This window comes from Dromaius novaehollandiae, chromosome W, assembly GCF_036370855.1.
Source record: "Dromaius novaehollandiae isolate bDroNov1 chromosome W, bDroNov1.hap1, whole genome shotgun sequence".
Classification (NCBI taxonomy): Eukaryota; Metazoa; Chordata; class Aves; order Casuariiformes; family Dromaiidae; genus Dromaius; species Dromaius novaehollandiae.
The window spans coordinates 55,390,811-55,408,074 of record NC_088130.1 but is presented as its reverse complement, the minus strand read 5'-3'; the positions used below and the strand labels follow the sequence as shown (position 1 = coordinate 55,408,074).

The window sequence follows — 17,264 nt, the reverse complement described above, 5'->3', positions numbered from 1 at the left end:
ATGAGGGTGACAGTTTTCTGCAGACTGAGTAGATATACCTAAGTGAAAAAAAGGAAGCAGTCATTTTATTCTAAACACTGACACTATCCCCAGATTTTAAACCTTCCACAGAATGCAAAATTGACATGTATTACTTTTTGAAACATTGAGACATCTGCTTTTCACATCTTCAGCATGTTTGTTTGTATAATATTGACCTGGAAGGCTTGGATGGCATATTAGTTCAAACTTTTTTGAAAGATTTCCTTTTAAGTTACTCCATATGCTTAACCTTTTCACTTGCATCTTTCTCAGGAGATAGCAAATACATTTGATTCAAATTATTAATTCCTCCCATTAACCACAATCAATAGAATTTCTGGAGACGCTTCACAAGACAAGTTTCTGTTAGGTCACAGGCTCAAAATCTTAGCTTAATCAGCTCTGTTGGTATTTCCTTTGATTTGGCTCTCTTAAAAAACAAAGTATAGCACACTTCTGTTTTCTACTGATATCTATGTCAGTAAGACTACAGAAAGTAGATGAAAGCACGCCTGACTGCAGAGAACAGAGCAAAGTTTTGTCAATGTCTGCGACGCATGCTGTAGCGTTCTGGAGCATGCTTTCTGTTTTCAAGCATACAAAATTTGCACTACTGCAGGTTATTGCAGATTAGGCCAGTTTTTGGTGTTAATAATTCTGCATCTATCTGATATGCTCAGTGCACTACTCAACCTAGAGTTCACCAATCACTGCTTCACAAAGAAATGGAAGAATCGAAAGAATATTTCTGAGGACTTTTTGACTGAATTTATATAAAACACACCTTTCATTCCTGGTTATATAGATCAGCTTATTTTTGCAGAGATGACTGGCACTGTACATCTGCCAGAGAACAGTGCCCACATGTCAGAGAACAGCCAAGCTGGAAATCTGCAAAGGCAGCAAGGTCCTGGTTTCCCTGGTCTCCCACTGTGTAAATACATGCTAGTGCAATGAAAATGAATAATGAGCTGCTGTTTATTGTCAGCTCAGAGAGAAGGGTTTAGAGTTGGTGTCTGTGCATTTTTAGGTCACTCTATGAATAAGTAAGTGAGAAGTTGTCAAAAGTTTTAAAACTGGAGATGGATAAACTGAAGCATCAGCAGAATTTGTGGGAGCAAAATCAGGAATATATTTCATTTCTGATGTTGGATGACAGATTGGCAGGGCATGGATTGACTTCTTGGGTGGACTTCCACATGGCAGGGTGGGACGAGAAGATGTTCCTGCTCAAGAGGTGAGTCCTGGACACTTTCTGCATGCATAAGCAGAACAGGGCAGGGAAGGACCCTCCTGTTCCTGGATGCGGGCCTGTGTCCACATAGGAGCAGCCCCTAAGCTCAAAACTCAAATTTGGAGTGGAGGTTTTAACATGCAAATGCAAAAGTAAAATCACAATTTAATGGCCCTCTTGATGTTCAGAAGTGTCTAACTCAGTCCATGAAGACACAGCTATTTATGCCACAGTTAGGTATATTTTTAAAAGGAAGAAACAAGCAGTACTTTAAAATAAAACTTACATGGCCAAAGTGATCACCAAATGGGAAAGACAGTGGCCAGCTGTTTAGGCAAGTTCATGTCTCTCAGTCGTATTTTGTATCTAAATTGTGAAGATGTGACAATTACCTGTGAGAAAGTTGGCGGGAAGATGCAACCTGTTGTTATATCTCCTGATGTTTCCAGGAGGTGTCATCTTACAGGTGAAAACAAAAATGTAAATCATTTCTCTTCTTTCCCTTTTGGAAAATCCTAGGCTGCTGCTTTAGCACCTTTTCCATCTCCATTTCTTACTGGAAGTCTCTGTTTATTTAAGTCAATTTAAATGATCCATCAGATGAATCACTGTATTTAAAATGCTGTCAGGAGGAGCATTATGAAAGGCACCAGTTTGCTTAAAGTCCCTTAAGTACGTAGTCTGCAAAAACAAACTCCATACAATTTCACAAGGATAGCTGGAGTGCAAATGATTGAGTAATGAAGACACTAAAAACCCACAATAATTTGGCTTCATTAGACAGTCCTTTTCATAACAAACATGAAAAGTAAACATATCCATTAATGACAAGGAATACATATTTTATTCATTATTTGTATTCCTTTCATAGTGGATTTGGAAGAATATAAAATAAAAACCTATTAGATTTCTTACCCTTGCACTTTACATATTGCAGCAGTCTTGAGTGGATCATGAAACTGGACATCCCCCCATGTTGCTACACCACCAGGGATGATGGTGGGGAGAAGCCCAGCTTTAGCGGCTGCTACCTGCCTCTGAATAGCATTGCTTCAGGTTTATTAATCACCAGACTCCTTGGCCTGGCTTTCTGAGCTGTGTAGACAGCTTTATCAAGCTGCCGTGCTTCTTCTACTACCACAGGTGGTAGGTGTTTCCTTCAAGAAAGCTCAGGAACCCAGGAAGGAATTGCCCAAATTATAACAGGGGCAGAGCAAGTAGCAATCATGGCAAAATCAGGCCTGATAGCAGTAGGCACAGAGAAGACCCTGGCGGGTCAGGCACCTGAAATTATCATCCCAAAGCTATTGACTATTGGCAGGTCACAAATAAGGGCTTGCAATGAGCCACAGGGATTAATCCCATTTGCATGTAAATGTGGTTGTTAAGTTATACGTTTGGCCTGAAAAATAATGTTTCAAAAGCTGTGAACAACTTATGAAAATCCCGTGGCCTGAAAGAAAAGTTGATGCCTTATAAAAGTGCGGATTTATTAATTGTCTAATTAAGTGCGAGGACAGTCAAGAATCCTGGAGTAAATATGTCAAATTTATCTCCCAGTTAAGAAGAGGAATATGTTTTTACCTGAGAAGGAAAAGATAGCATGGAAGAGCAAAGGATATGAATCTGAATGAATCCTTGATTGACTCACAAACGGTGTGAGTAGAAAATGTCCTGTCTACCTGAAACTGTGATTTTCCCCACTGACTGCAAGCTTTAGGATATAAATATTGCGTTGAGTGCCACAGGTTTGGTAACTGGTAAACAGCTTGCTAGCTGTTACCAGACAGTGAGAAAAGCCTTGGAGAAGTAGATGCATGAGTGGTTTGCTTTTACTTCTAGTCATCCTTCTTCATAACTTTTCTAACCATGTTGGCCGTGTTTGGATTTTATAAATAAGATGCTTTTATTTGCTTTCACCTTAACCTGGCCAGGTGTAAAAGTGATTTCAAGGCATCTGACAAACATCGAAGCACATTGTCCAAACACATATCAGCTACTGGCTCACTGTTGCAGAGCTCAGCACTCCAAACATTTCTCCAGGGTAGCTAAACAATAAGCTACAAAATATCTCCATTAAGGTGTAGCGATGGTATTGGAAGCTCTGGTGCCTGGTGTTGTCAGGAAATCTGCTTGGTCTTTACCAGCTAAATGGACCCACAGTTTCACACTAACTAAGCGAACGAAGCCTCCAGCAAGGAACCAACACCATCCCTGACCTGTTTGTTTCCCCAGTGTAGATCTAAATATGGGCCCTCAGGTATACCAGTTTGCATCATGACAAGTATTTGTATACTCATCTTTTCCTCAGCTGCTGTGTGAAAGTTGAGAATAAATTATTGTTTCTTTTTTTCTATTATGACTTCACTAGTTCTAAGTCAGTCCGTATGATAGCCTGGAAAAAGACCAGCGAGAACAACAAAACCCGCAAAGACTGTCTCTTGGGCACTTTTGCAAGTGGAAGGTCAGAATTTAATTGCCTGTGACTTATGAGGTCACAATAGTCATAAATTTCTAGTGTTAATACACTATGTAAGTATTAACACATTCAAGAATTTTCATCAGTTTTAGGGCAGGCTATGATTCATCTGACACCATAGCAAGTGAAATTACTGGTCAGAAATCTCAAAGTTTCAGTCCTTCAGCCAAGAGGCGCAAACAGTACTAGCTGGGTCTGGTAACAGATCACACAGCACAAAAAATGAATAACAAATAGTCAAGGTAAGCAAGTCACAAACAATTTCATAACCACAGAGGTGCAATTGCCATGACAAGCACCATTAAAAATCACTAGCTGTGTCAACTAAATGAGTCAATGATATTTTAACGAGAGTACTATTTGTTAATAATGACGAGTGATAAACACATTCTGTTCAGTGGTTCAGATTGCATAATCATCTCAGCTCTTTGGTCAGCCAACTTGGAAATTTCATGAGAACACTTGAGACTTGCAATGTTTTCAGTATTTCCTGCTTTGGCTAAACTAGGAATATATGAAAATCTCTTTCTCCCACTGTTTTGGTACTTCTGCTAGTAGGTGTCACCAAGAAATACAAAGGCATGTATGCTGAAGACTCGACCACTGGAAAGGATTAATTTTAATTCAGCTCAGTAAATGGTATTATTCACCATATATTATGATGGTATTATATTCACATGAACACATTTCGGTAAGCCTTATTTCCATATTTCTAACATAAACCTCTTGCACCATCCTCCAAAGCACTCAGAGAATATCTAGGAGACCAAATAACTTTATCTCATCTGGACATTTTTATATATCTTTTCTGCATACATCTTTAAATGAGCATGTATATTCAGTTTTCTCATTGATAGACTAGGATATTCTGGACTAAACCTGAATTCAGACAGATGAACAGTAAGCTTTACCTGTTGAAAGGATGATCTGAGGTGGCTGTGAGGTTACCATTTAATAAGAAGCTTCTTTGAATAGCTTTCAGAAGACATTTCAGTTTAGAATACTTCTGTTTTACCTGAGCAGCAGAATTTCTGGTTTCAGTTTGGGTTGATTTTTAGATCTTGTCTGTACGAATACAGCTATTCTAAAATTAGCATCTGTTTCAGCTCATGTAGATTCAAACTACCTGAATTTTCCTATTCAAAAACAGTCAAGGGAAGCAAATAAGCACAGATGAGAAGCTGTTAAGATAAACCTATTTGGGTCTTTTTTTTTTTGTCAAATCAGATGAATAGTGTTAGATTTTGCCGAGAGTCTATGGAGAAACCACAGCTTGGCAAACGACGTATTTGTTCCAAATAAAAAGAGAGACTCATCACCTTTAAAGAACTTGATTGGTTTGCATTGTAACAAAACCTCTTAGCAAGCTGTCTCTTGAGGGCAAACCACATACTGGACTGTGTTAGCAAGAGCATAGCCAGTGGGCTAGTAGATACGATATTCCCTTCTTCTCAGCCTTGCAGCACACCTACAGTACTGTCCCGTTTTGGACACCCAGCACAAGGAAAACGAAAAACCACGCCGACCCCCGCGAAGGGCCGCTACACAGTCTGGGGGGCTGGAGCCACAACATGCAAGGAGAGGCTGGGGCGGCAGGACTCGGTTACTCCAGAGAGGACCAGGACAAGGAGGGACCTAGCTGCCTTCAGCTACCAAAGGGCTGGTTACGGCCGTGACTGAGTCAGGCTCCTCTCAGAGGTGCATAGTGAAAGAAAAGGGGCAACAGTCACATGGTGCAGCAACTGAAATTCCAGTTAGATAAAAGGAAAAAGATTTTTACAGTGACGGTGGCTAAGTGCTGAACACGTTGCCCAGGGGGCTGTGCAATCACCATCCCTGACGATATTCAGATTTCTCCTGGACAAGGTCCTGAAGCAACGTAAGCTAACTTCAAAGACGGGCTTGCTTTGAGGGAGTTGGACTACAAATGTCCTACCTAAATTATTCTATGGTTCTATGATTGAGTTAGAAATTAGGAGTGTAAATCACACTGTTATTTCAGCAACTTAATAAACTTGAAGGAAAAACTTGAAAAACTTGAAATCGGCACTCTTTCTTCTTAATCTTTCTTCTAAATCACAAGAGACAGCAAAGCATTCAGAACTCATTAGCATGGTTTCATGAAAAAATGAAAAAATTCCTGAAAAAATCAGGAAGCGAAGAAAAAAAGATTCTTTGTTATTTGTCTTTTGGTTTGTTTTTTGTTTATTTTTGTTTGGGGTTTTTTTTTTGAATCATGTCATATGTTCAAGTTAGTTCTTATTTACAATCCTTTTAATGTTGTTTCCAGGACCTGGGAATTTTCCAGCAAAATACCAGATATTGCAAAACATCATAATAAAATAAAAGCAACACTAAACCACTGTTTTTCTCAGGTCCCTATCTTTAACTGAAATTGTACTTCCTACCTCATGAAAACACTAATGTGGGTAAAAACATTAAAGGTTGTGGTAGCCTCAGTTAGCTGGAGTAATGAAAGGTATCTTAGGAGTTACATATATATATTGTGTTACAGGCTGTTATGAAGTGCTTCTGAAAATCCCCTGTAAATGACCTACCATCTTTTTTTTTCCTTGATATGTACTTCCCATAAAAATGTTATAATAGCACTAACTATGCAAAACTGCTGCTGGCACTGCTGACAGGTTCCACTCAAATAAAATGCATGTGCTTAAACATTAAAACATAACTGTAGAGAAAAATAGCAAATACTTTTCCAGTGCTTTATGTACTTTAATTTAAAAGCAATGTCAGGCAGCTGTATTTGATATTTCACCACAAAGGAAAACAACTGCTAACACATAAGGACTCAAGGCCTAATCATCTTTAAAAATGATCATAGCCTATTGCTATACTAAAGTGAATGAAAATAAATAAATACAAATATAGGCTACTAAATTAGGAATGTAGCTAAAGACACTTGCTAAAAATGAGTTAGTCTGTTCTGGAATGAGCACATAAAAACAATTTTCTGAGTAGATAGTATCTTCTTGCACAATGTGAATTACGATAAATAGAATAGTGGAAAGTGTGCAGCCTGGCTCGTAGCATACAATAGAGGTCAGGCCCCTACCTTCTGACTTCCGCTCCCTCTTTAGGCACCTTTAAAACACTCCACATGCAATATATAAAATACATTTTATTTCTTCCCACTCATCCAAAACATTTTGAAGAGACAGAGTTAAGGCTGAATATATCTCAGTATCTTGAGCATTATTTTGACATAACTCCCCCCCCCCCGATTAAACAATTATCCAAAAAACTTTAAAAAGCAAGGAAATTCAGAGGTAAAAACTCTAAAAACATTCAGGCATCTTAGAGGATGGATGCATGCAAGCATTTAGTCAATCATCACCGTACTGCAGTGACTACTTTACAAAACCACCATGTGGTTGTGACTACTGTTCAATACTTTCTATATTCAGATTAGATATGACTGAGTTCAAAAGGAATAATCAATATTTTGATGGATGTCAGCTGGATTTTGATGATTCTTTCCCAATTTTACTTCAAAACTGTGAAGATTTTTACTTCCTTCTCCCCCTCCTGTTTTATACTTTTTTCAGCAAATTTACTACTCATAAAAAAATAATTCTTCTCTAGTATTAGGTTTTATAGAGTGAAAACCTGTAAAGCAAACCACAGGCTGGGCCACGTGCGCCGAGCGTGGTGGTGCCCCTCAGCACAGCTAGCTGCCAGACGAGAAGGCAGCAGCAGCCCCACAGCACTAACCCTCAGGCTGCTGCGTCAGCCAGCAAACACGTGACCTTCCAAAGACGCTTGACAAAATGACTTTCTCTTCTGTTTTTAGCCCTTTGATACACTAAGATTTAATAGCAGACAAATGCATGCCCTCTATTAAGAACTTCCTCATAACTGCTCAGTGCAAAATTAGCACTTGGCTTTCTTTCTTTTCTTTTATTTCAGAGGGTCAGCAAGTTTATTCCAAAAGGTGATGAACTGTTATGAAAAGCAATGTGTTTGATCCTATTCTCTCTCAGTTCAGACCATGTCTCATTTTGGAATTTTTATTACTCTTTCCAGCATTATTCTACAGTATTTGCTTAATTAAGGTTGAGATTTTCAGCTGATTCAACTATGAGCAGTCAGAATTTGTGGTGCTGTTCATAAGAAATTTGTCTAAATTCCACTTTATATCAATAAATGTTGTAATAGATGTAGCCTCTTATACTTGGATACTTTGATGCACTATGTCATACAGTATTAGATATAATACAAGACATCTGAAAAAAACATTTATCAGAAAAGCAGAGCAAAACATGAACTATGTAAAGAATTCTTGGAATGAATGTGATTATTTTTTTCATAGATGGTAAGGAGGCTGGTTGGGAGACTTCTCTAAATTAAATGAATAGCAAGGTAGAAGACAACTTGGGCAAGACTGAGTGTGAAATAATAAAATCCTTAATTTTAGGAAAAGAAGAAATAAGAATAGAAAAACAGAATAGACTCCTAGAAGGCTAGAGAGACAAGTGTAAGCATGTAAAGGGGTTATGAAGAGCTATTAGTCCTTTGAAGAAGTGACAGAAAGATTAAAAGCCCCAATGCACAGGAAGGAAGGGATAGGTAGAAAGAGCACACAGACTTTCCACGGAGCTCAAACACGAGATGGAAATATGCAGAAAGTGGAACTAGGACAGATAGCTAAGGAAAAGTATAGAAAAGAAAGCATGGTTAAAACCAGAAAGGGTAAGACATTAAATAACATACAGCTAACGAGATGTGAAGAAAATTGTTCTAGAAGTAGAAAGCAGATCGAGGAAAGCACTGGCCTGATATCATATGCAGCTGGGAAGAATATTGACAAATGATGCTGAGAAAGTCAAAGGTCTTAATGTCTTTTTTGTATCAATCTTCACTAAAAAGATCCAATAGAAACAGCTGGCTAATTCCAGGGACAAAAGGGTAAAATTTCAGACTGGAATAAGAAAAGAGCAAATTAGAGACTAGATCATGACCTTCAAAAGATGGATTTTTTTAAACCATGTGGGCCTGACAAACAAGGAGCACAAAGAGCTGGCCAAGGCAGTCTCAGAACTGGTTAGTGATTACCTCTGAAAATTCTTGGACCAACACACTGAAAAAGGGCAATGAAGGCTCCTTTATGAAAGGAAGAACTAAGACATTGCAGATCACCCAATTAAATTTCAATTACTGGAATATTCCCAGATTAAATTGTCAACAAATCGTACATAGAAGCATCAGGAAGATAACAGCAAGAGAAGCAACAGATAGCTGGCCAAGATCCAGTTCTCTTCAATATTCCTATTGATGACGGGGCAACAGAAAGACAGCAGGTTTATTTTATGTGCAGTGATGTCAGGGATCATAAGCATATTAGAGAAGACCATTAGAACTGAAAATACTCACTAAAAACTGGAGACACGCAGGGTACTGCATGGAGACAAGAGTCCCCTGCACGAACGCAGGAACAACCAGCTTTGGTAACAGTTTGGATGAAAAGCATCTAAAGAGCGTAATGAAGCAGAAGCAGAATGAGAGTCACTGCCATGCTATTGCAAAGAAAATGTAAGCACCAAGTCAGGATGTATAAAGAGGAATATAGCCCATGGGATGAGAAGTAATCCTTTTGCAGGCCCCAGCACTGTGCCCAGTTTGGGGCAGTGCCCAAGCAAAATGTGAATGAAATGGAAAGAGTGCAGAAGCGAGCAGCCAGACTGCTCAGAGGGCTGGAAAACATGAGCTGTGGTAACATGGTGAAGGAAAGTGGTTGTTTGGGAATGGAAGCGAAGACTGAGGTAGAATATGGCACATTTATCCCTTCAGGTACATTAAAGACTCTCAGGAAAGGAAGGCGATAGTCAGTTCTCCTTCTCCTCGGCAAATAGGACAAAAAAGTATTCTGCTTTCACTGCCCTGAAAACTGAGGTGAAACACAAAGAAATGCTGTCTAATCCTAAAGCCAATTAAAAACACTGGAATATGGAGCCAGAGCACCCTGGAGAATCATCATCAGTTTTAGAAAGAAGAATCATCATCTACCTTTAAGAAGAGATTAGGCAAACTTCTATAAGGATTGGCATAGATATAGAGACAAACTACGGGCATTTTGACGTTCATTCCTTCCTTACCTTCCAGCGGTCTGTAACAGCTACTGCCATAAGTGACCTAAGAAGAGTGAAAAAAGTTGTGTGATTTCAGTACCATTCTCTTATCTACAAACATTCTTTAGTCCTCCTGTCTCTTTAAAACACCCTGTTTTTGTAAGCATTCCTGCCAATAAATTACTTTCTTAGAATGTTCACTGGAAAGTAGAAGTTGTAAAATTTGGAGGAGTAATTTTATTCAGAAGCCAATGAATAATTCACAGAAAAACCTTGCCATAGAGAACAGCCTTTCTCAGAGGAGGATCTACTTTCAGACTTCTGACTAAGACATGAGTCACACCTCAGCTGTGTCTGAGAGTCCCTGTGGCCAGTCCTTAATGGCTTCTTCTAAGAAATCAGTTCAAATCCACCTGCTGATATGCACTGAACATGCAAATGATATGATGCAGCAAGTGTGTGCCCTGCCGAAGCTGGTGCGATCGCCACTTTAGGATCTAGATGTAAAATCTCAGAGCCAAATTCTGAATTTATGCTGCATCCTCAGTGGGGTCTCATGGACCACATCAGAGTGCCCTCCAGGCACAAGTGGACTCTTTGACTGCAAGTCCTGGGGCAAGGCTTCCCAGAATCCCTGTCCTACCTGTAAAATGGGCATATGATAAACTCTTATTCCCTTACATCATTATCAGATATAAATAATGTTTTGCTTTCTTACTACTGTAAAAGAGGTGAAGATGATGGCAGTATCTAATGTCTCCCTAAAAAGATGGTTTTCCATTGTTTATCAAACTGTCAAGCATAAACTTTCTAGAATAAAATTTATCATCTGGATATCTGCCTCCAGTGAAAAAAAACTTTGGGAAAATTCAGCCAACATGATTTAGTCATTTCCAAGCATAAGACAAAGAAAAATACATTGTTTTGCTCACATTAAAAATCCTGGCAGTGCTGCTTTTGTGACATAGCTTTGTGTGTGCAAGATACAAATTTTAATTAAGGCCAGCCACTGACAGAGATGGCAATGAAAGTTAAAGTGGCTTGCTTGCCTTACTCCATTACTCCACGCTATGCTGCTTTTACAGAAGCCACTGCTGAGAAATCCCCTTAAGTATTTAAGGAAAATTAAAAGGTTTTGTGAGTTTAGGTCAGCTAGAGCCCTTCAGCATGGCCACACTGGTTCAAATGGCCTTCAGGGTCAGGTGTATAAGCAGAAGTGAATTAAAATCAAGGAGATGAAGCCGCTATTGACCCTGCCCTTTGCCTTGCCTCTCTGAGGGATGCTGTTATGCCTGAGGCAGGCACATCTGATCCACTCATGAATCACACCAGGCTCCAATATGGTCAACAAAAGGGAACTGAAATTACAGTCAGTACAGTTTGCAGCTCTTGTCACTGGTATAGACTAGCAGCAAACACAATTAATCCACATTTGGGAAAATTTACATTTATTGCCCAACTTAATTGTGGGTGCTGAAGATGTGAGCATCAGACATGGGAGCACAGCAGGGTCTTGCTCCTTCCTCAGGGATGCTGGCTGCTACCTTGGTCCTTGGGCTATTAAAAGCAGCTGGCATCTGGGGAGGCTTCTCCTGCCCCAGGTCATGTCAAGGGCCCCTCAGCTGCAGACAGAGCACCCCTGATTAAGGTTATAAACTTTTGGATCAGAAATGCTTCCCAGAGTAGGACCCCTGGCTGGAAAATCTAGCAATGACAGGTTTGCTCTTTCATACCTGCTGGATCATAAAGAGTAGGAGGACTGGCTTTATGCACTTGCTTTCTGGAGGAGAAATTAGAAAGGAAAACAAATCTCAGTTGGAGCTAAGCCTGCTAATTTTCAGCCCCAGAGGGTTTTCTCACTGTTATGAACAATTGAAATAGGAGAGCATCTGTAAAGAGCATTGCAATGCAATTGTAACTATCATGTATTTTTTTCTTACAAAAATGTTCAAAAGATAAAGATTTTAATTAGAAATACACTAGCATTCCACTAAACAATTTCACTTTGTCTTGAGATTTCCTGTGTTGGATGTCAGATCAAGATGCCATCATACAATGATCCATTTACAATAGAAGCTTGGCTTATAAGATGTTCCCAGAATGTCAAGTGTGACTCACTAGCAGACTGTGTCAAAACGAAAAAATAGAAAAATAAAGTTGACTTTGCTGGAAAAAAACTGCAAAGAACCAGTTTTCAAAAGTTTTTATTTATTCAGTTCCTCCTTTTAGAAGGAAATTCTGGAATTTTTGGTAAGAAGATACTTTATTCATAACATTTCACGCAGTATATAAAACAAACTGAAGCTATTCTCCGAAGCAGTATGGACATCTTTTGTCTTGTTCCGTGTTCATACTGACTACATCCTATCTTTATTTTTGGCCATTTGGAATATAGTATACAGGTCATGTAAGAGCAACCCTGTTCTTCCACAGGGGATGAGAGCGTAACAGATCTCTCAGCATTTCCACTGCATTGAACAGCTGGGGAAAGCAGGCACATGTCGTTTCTCACTAATTCACAGGGTTTATTTCCATAGCACGTTATCTGTGTGTGATGTGGGTACATATGATAAAAAAGGGGAAAGAGTCAGATTTTATCTTGTATCAAGCCATAAATAGCACAACTTCAGATAGATTTTCCTTGGTGCTTACATGTACATTCTTTCTTTCTTCGTAAATTCCGATTGTATAGCTGCATTGAAAAATATTAAAGTGATAATACAGTATTTATATAGAGGGACCTGTCCAGATGAAACAAGAACCAATCCGCACTGCACTACTTATCTTCCGAAGTACAAAACCAGGAACACTCCTCTGATCACAAAGTCTTGTATGCAACATCTAATTTAATTTTCTTCAGTGGTGCAGCTTGTCGAAATCGAACCTTGTTAAGGAAGCCATACCCTCAGATTTACGAATGGCTACACTTCCCTGATGAAAGCAGTACTGCATTCTAGCCACCACAGGGAAAATACCTTTAACTATAATACTAGATATAAAAGGTAAGACTGGAGGCTAAGGGAGCTAAGCATCCAGCTTCTATTTGTTTCAATGGAATACAGGGAATGGAGTATAGGTTTCTAATTCATGCGAGCCTCTTCCGATATTTCTAGACGTTGGCTGTGTAGGTTTATTATCATGATGTTTTTCAAGATGAAAATTAAGTGAGCATTTTACAATATGTCACAAAATATTAGCAGACATTTTAGTGAATTGGCTGCAACAGCTTTTCCTTCTGCCCTCCCTCTGATGACCGTGTTTTTCAAATCTACATTAGACACAAACTGAGCAAGATGTGCTCTGTTCTCGTTTTATGATCAGGGCAGTTCTGATATTATTCGGGACAAATTTATTGATGCATATACCACAGCTGCATATACCACAGAAGAATGTAAATTTTAGTGATTAAAGGAAAAGAAATAAGGTATGTCTTCTGAAGTACACATTCTTCTTCGTTTGTGATTTTACTTGTTTATAGCACTGCGACAGTGTTGTCCTCAGAGCAGAGCAGTGTTTTCAAGTGTTGTTTACAACTCACTGAAACCACTGAAGTGTGTTCTTTTCTTTGCCCTCAGTAAGTTATGATCCAGACTTTTCATGAAATGAATTAATGTTCAGTTCACCTCATCTTTCCAAAGATTCCTCTAAACTTTTCAAGAATTTTACTGGACAGGTTGAGATTTTTCTATAAATCAAAGTGATTCTTTTTTAGCAGCCCCCATCAGCTTTCTTGGTAAAACACTTTCTAAATGGAAAAAAAAATCGGACGTCAAATATATGGGCAGGGTTTTCATCTGGGCAAAAATCCAGTCTCACAGCTCCATGCTGTTGGGATGGGAAAATAAAGTAGTGAGGCTGCTACTGGGCAAAAGAGCTGTAGCTCCTCTCTTCTCACTTCCACTCATGAATCACATCGTGCACTGTTCCAGGATTAGTGTTGCTTCAAGATAAACATCATCTGCAATTGTTATACATTACTAGGGGAATCTAGTGAGCACATAATCACAAATACATGCCATGTTCGAATAAAATGTCCTCCTTCATGCACATACTAACAAGTTGTGAGTACTATCTCATTGGAAATAAGGCTTAGGAAGAGTTATTTTTAAGCTCAAGCTTCGAACTTTACTACTTTGCAAAACCCTAGATAGACTACAAAAAATGTTCTTTGTAAGTAGTTCTCAGTTTGCTTAGCTTAATTTTCAGTAACCAGTTTAACTCCAGCCGCTAGTAAATGGTACTTATTCTACCACTGGAACTACTGAGTCAAACACATATGTCTTTAATGGGGCTTTTGGCAAGCAAGGCATGGATGCTATTATTAAGGTTGATACAAATAAACCTAGTAGTTTATTTCACCCTCTACAATAGGATAAAAATAATGTAGTTTAAAACACACAGTAAAAATATTTAGAGATAAATCAGCTAATAGGTGCATTATATTTATGTTCATAAATTATGAACTAGAGGGAAGGTGGCTGACAACTCCACACAGCACTCAGAGAGAAAAGGATACATTTTTAAAAGGTTAATGAAATCAATGTAGAGCTGTTAGCTTTGCAGGCTGAACTTCCTGTTTTGGAGAGGGAGGGATTTATAAGCCGTGTGTATATTCCAGCTTTTTATTAACACTTGTTATGTCTTTCAGGCTAAATGTTTGCCTCCCAGTAAAAGTTTTGTATTTCAACTGCAACCTCAGAAGACATATCATAATAGCATTGTATTGGACTTATTAGAGTATTAGTATTGGAAATGCATGATTTAAAGAATCATTTGTAATGTCTCTTCTGTGGAAGAAGATGAAATATTTTGTTAGATAGAGACATGCTTGACATTAGAGCAAATTTCCTGCAGATAAAAACTAATTCAGGACACTCAGCACAGACCCAAAGCTAATGTTCATGATAGTTTACAACAGTTTTTGGATATCCTGAAATGAATAATTTTAATACAAACCTTTTGCCTTTCAAATACGGTCTGTTTGATCAGATTTGTTCATCATTTATACGAATCAGTCACGATGAATCCTGCCTACGTGCAAAATTCTCAGAGAGAAAGAAGGGACATAAAGGGATAGAACTAGTGCAATTAAGGGATACGGTTACAGTTTTATGCCCCGCTTTCACACTCCGGTGAGACGGCAGCAGCGTAGGAAACGGAGGAGCTCCGACCAGCCCGGGGTGTGCCGGGGCCTCCCCGCACACCCCGCTGCTCCTGGGTGCGCAGCCTCTGTGGCTCCTGCGCCCGGAAGGGGACCTGGCCCTGCATTCCTGCACCAAGACGCGAGGCACGGAGGTGCAACGGGGAAAGGCTCACTTGAACATAAGTTCAGCTACAAGCCTGTTTCCAGGGGGAATTGAAATTGCACAGGAAAGGGATCAAGTGCATAGTAATGTCTTAGAACTATATGCAGTAAAGTCACTAAACACAGGTTTCTTGGGACATCAATGAAGTAGTGGGAGATGAGGGCCAAGCATACTGCTGAGGCTGCGGAATAACTGAAAAATTCCATTTCATTGATGAAATTAACCTTTTTTAAGTCAATTTGATGCTTTATGAGACTGAAGATGTTCACTCCTGATGATCTTGGTAAAATTTCCATAAACTAGAAAGAAACAGCATATAAGGAGTCCATTTGCAAAGCCCCACACATTGCTGTGATGAAATAGCTAAACAGGGATACTCACATGCTGTGAAAACATGTGTGTTTTACGTCAGTCTGTGATGAGGCTAATTCTGCAAGATACTCCCACAAATCAGTTGTTGCTCTTTTAATCTATTTGTCTTGTAAAAACAGCTTCAGACTTAACACCCACCATCCTAGCAACTGGACAATGACTAAAACAAAAATTTCATCCCCTGTCCAAAAGCCTTCCTCAGGGTAAGATGAGTAGTTTGAAATACTGGGATTGTTTAGCTTAGGAAAGCAAAGAGTAAAAAGAAGAAATCATTAACACTGTGATGATGGCATTCAATTGTTCCTCATGCCCATTGGGAGCTGCGAAAGAATTCAGTTTTACTTATTCTATAAAAAATGCTGCCATCAAGAATAACTTTTTAACAATAAAGAGAGTCAAGCACTGGAAAAACTAGTTATGGATACTGGAGAATGTCCTTCACTAAAAGATTTTAAGACAAACATCTGTCATAGATGGTCTCAGGATAGTCAATCCTCTTCCAAGCAGGAGGATGTCTTAAGTGGACCTCTTGAGATCCCTCCCAACCATGCATGCCCAAGACGCATGTGCAGATAAATCAGGCAGCTTGAGAGAAAGGATGTATGTCAAAAGCATTTGTGCAGTGACTCACCAGTGCCCAAGGTAAGCATTTGAATGGTTATTTACTATTGTTCTATTTGTCATTCAGATTATTTTATTACTGGAGAACTGATACAAACCCATATACTTCAGCTGCCTGACATTTTCTATTAGAAAAGATTTTTTTTGTGCTCTCTTTGAAAAGAAACTCCACTATTGTTGAAATAACTTAAGCAGTCTACATGAAAAAGCCCACAAACTAGAAAAATCCCCTTATTGTCCAGTGACGTTTCATTCAGGATAAAGTAGGCTATAAGTTGGGAAATATGATGCATACCTCAATAAAAGGATGTTATGCACTTCAGCAAATGTCTTTTCCAACAAATAGTAATCACATAAAATACCTTAAACAGTTAGGTACATGTTGGCCTGGGGGATATCTGAGAGCTAAGTCAGATGCGGCTGGAAAGAAGAAGAAAACCAAGGACATTAAACCTGTGTGCCTGTGCATGTGTAAGAGAATTTACACATATGTATATGAGGTTTGTGGGTGAATACATATGTATAAAGTTACAGCTATATTTTATTCTCTGACACAGCTATGTAGCATTAATTTTCTCAAGTTCTGTCTGATTTATTTAACCAACCAACACAAAGCTAACAGATTGGCAAGCCAATATAACATACAAAATAATCTTCCAGTAAACAGATTAAAATGCATTTCCTTCACATATACATACCAAGAAAAAAATGGAAATCATGGAAAATTAACACAAAAAGCTTATAAAATCATCTGATGGGATATCATTTTTGCAGATCATGTTCTCAAATTATTTTCCAACACTTTCTTTGATTTAAACAGTATTAGAGCTCTTATAACATTTTGTTGCATTATGAAATTTGTTTCCTTGAGTGGAATGGAGTTGCTGGCAACTATCACCACCATTACTTCTTTTGTGAGCGTTGTTATCTAAGACCCCTTTACAGATACCTCTTTACCACAGTAAAGTCTAGAAAAGGACTCTCTCAAATCAGTTCAACACTGAAACTGTGAGACTGGTCGTAGGCTGTTTAGCAGACACCAGCATCTCGTGCTATCTTTTCCATTGTGTTTGATTTATGACTATTTATGAGGTTTTTCAAAACTATTTCACCAGTTTCAAATATGTCATATGTACTTATTCATT

At 38.7% G+C, this 17,264-nt stretch overlaps 1 long non-coding RNA gene across 1 annotated transcript in view; it reads right to left on the bottom strand.

Annotated features, from left to right (window-relative positions):
* Window positions 1-9,847: 9,847 nt before the first annotated feature.
* The window catches only part of LOC135324494 (uncharacterized), a 106,839-nt gene continuing 99,422 nt past the window's right edge, over window positions 9,848-17,264 (bottom strand). The window contains exon 3 of the long non-coding RNA XR_010385867.1: window positions 9,848-9,884. This is a non-coding gene — a long non-coding RNA (uncharacterized LOC135324494). The remainder of the gene's footprint in view (window positions 9,885-17,264) is intronic.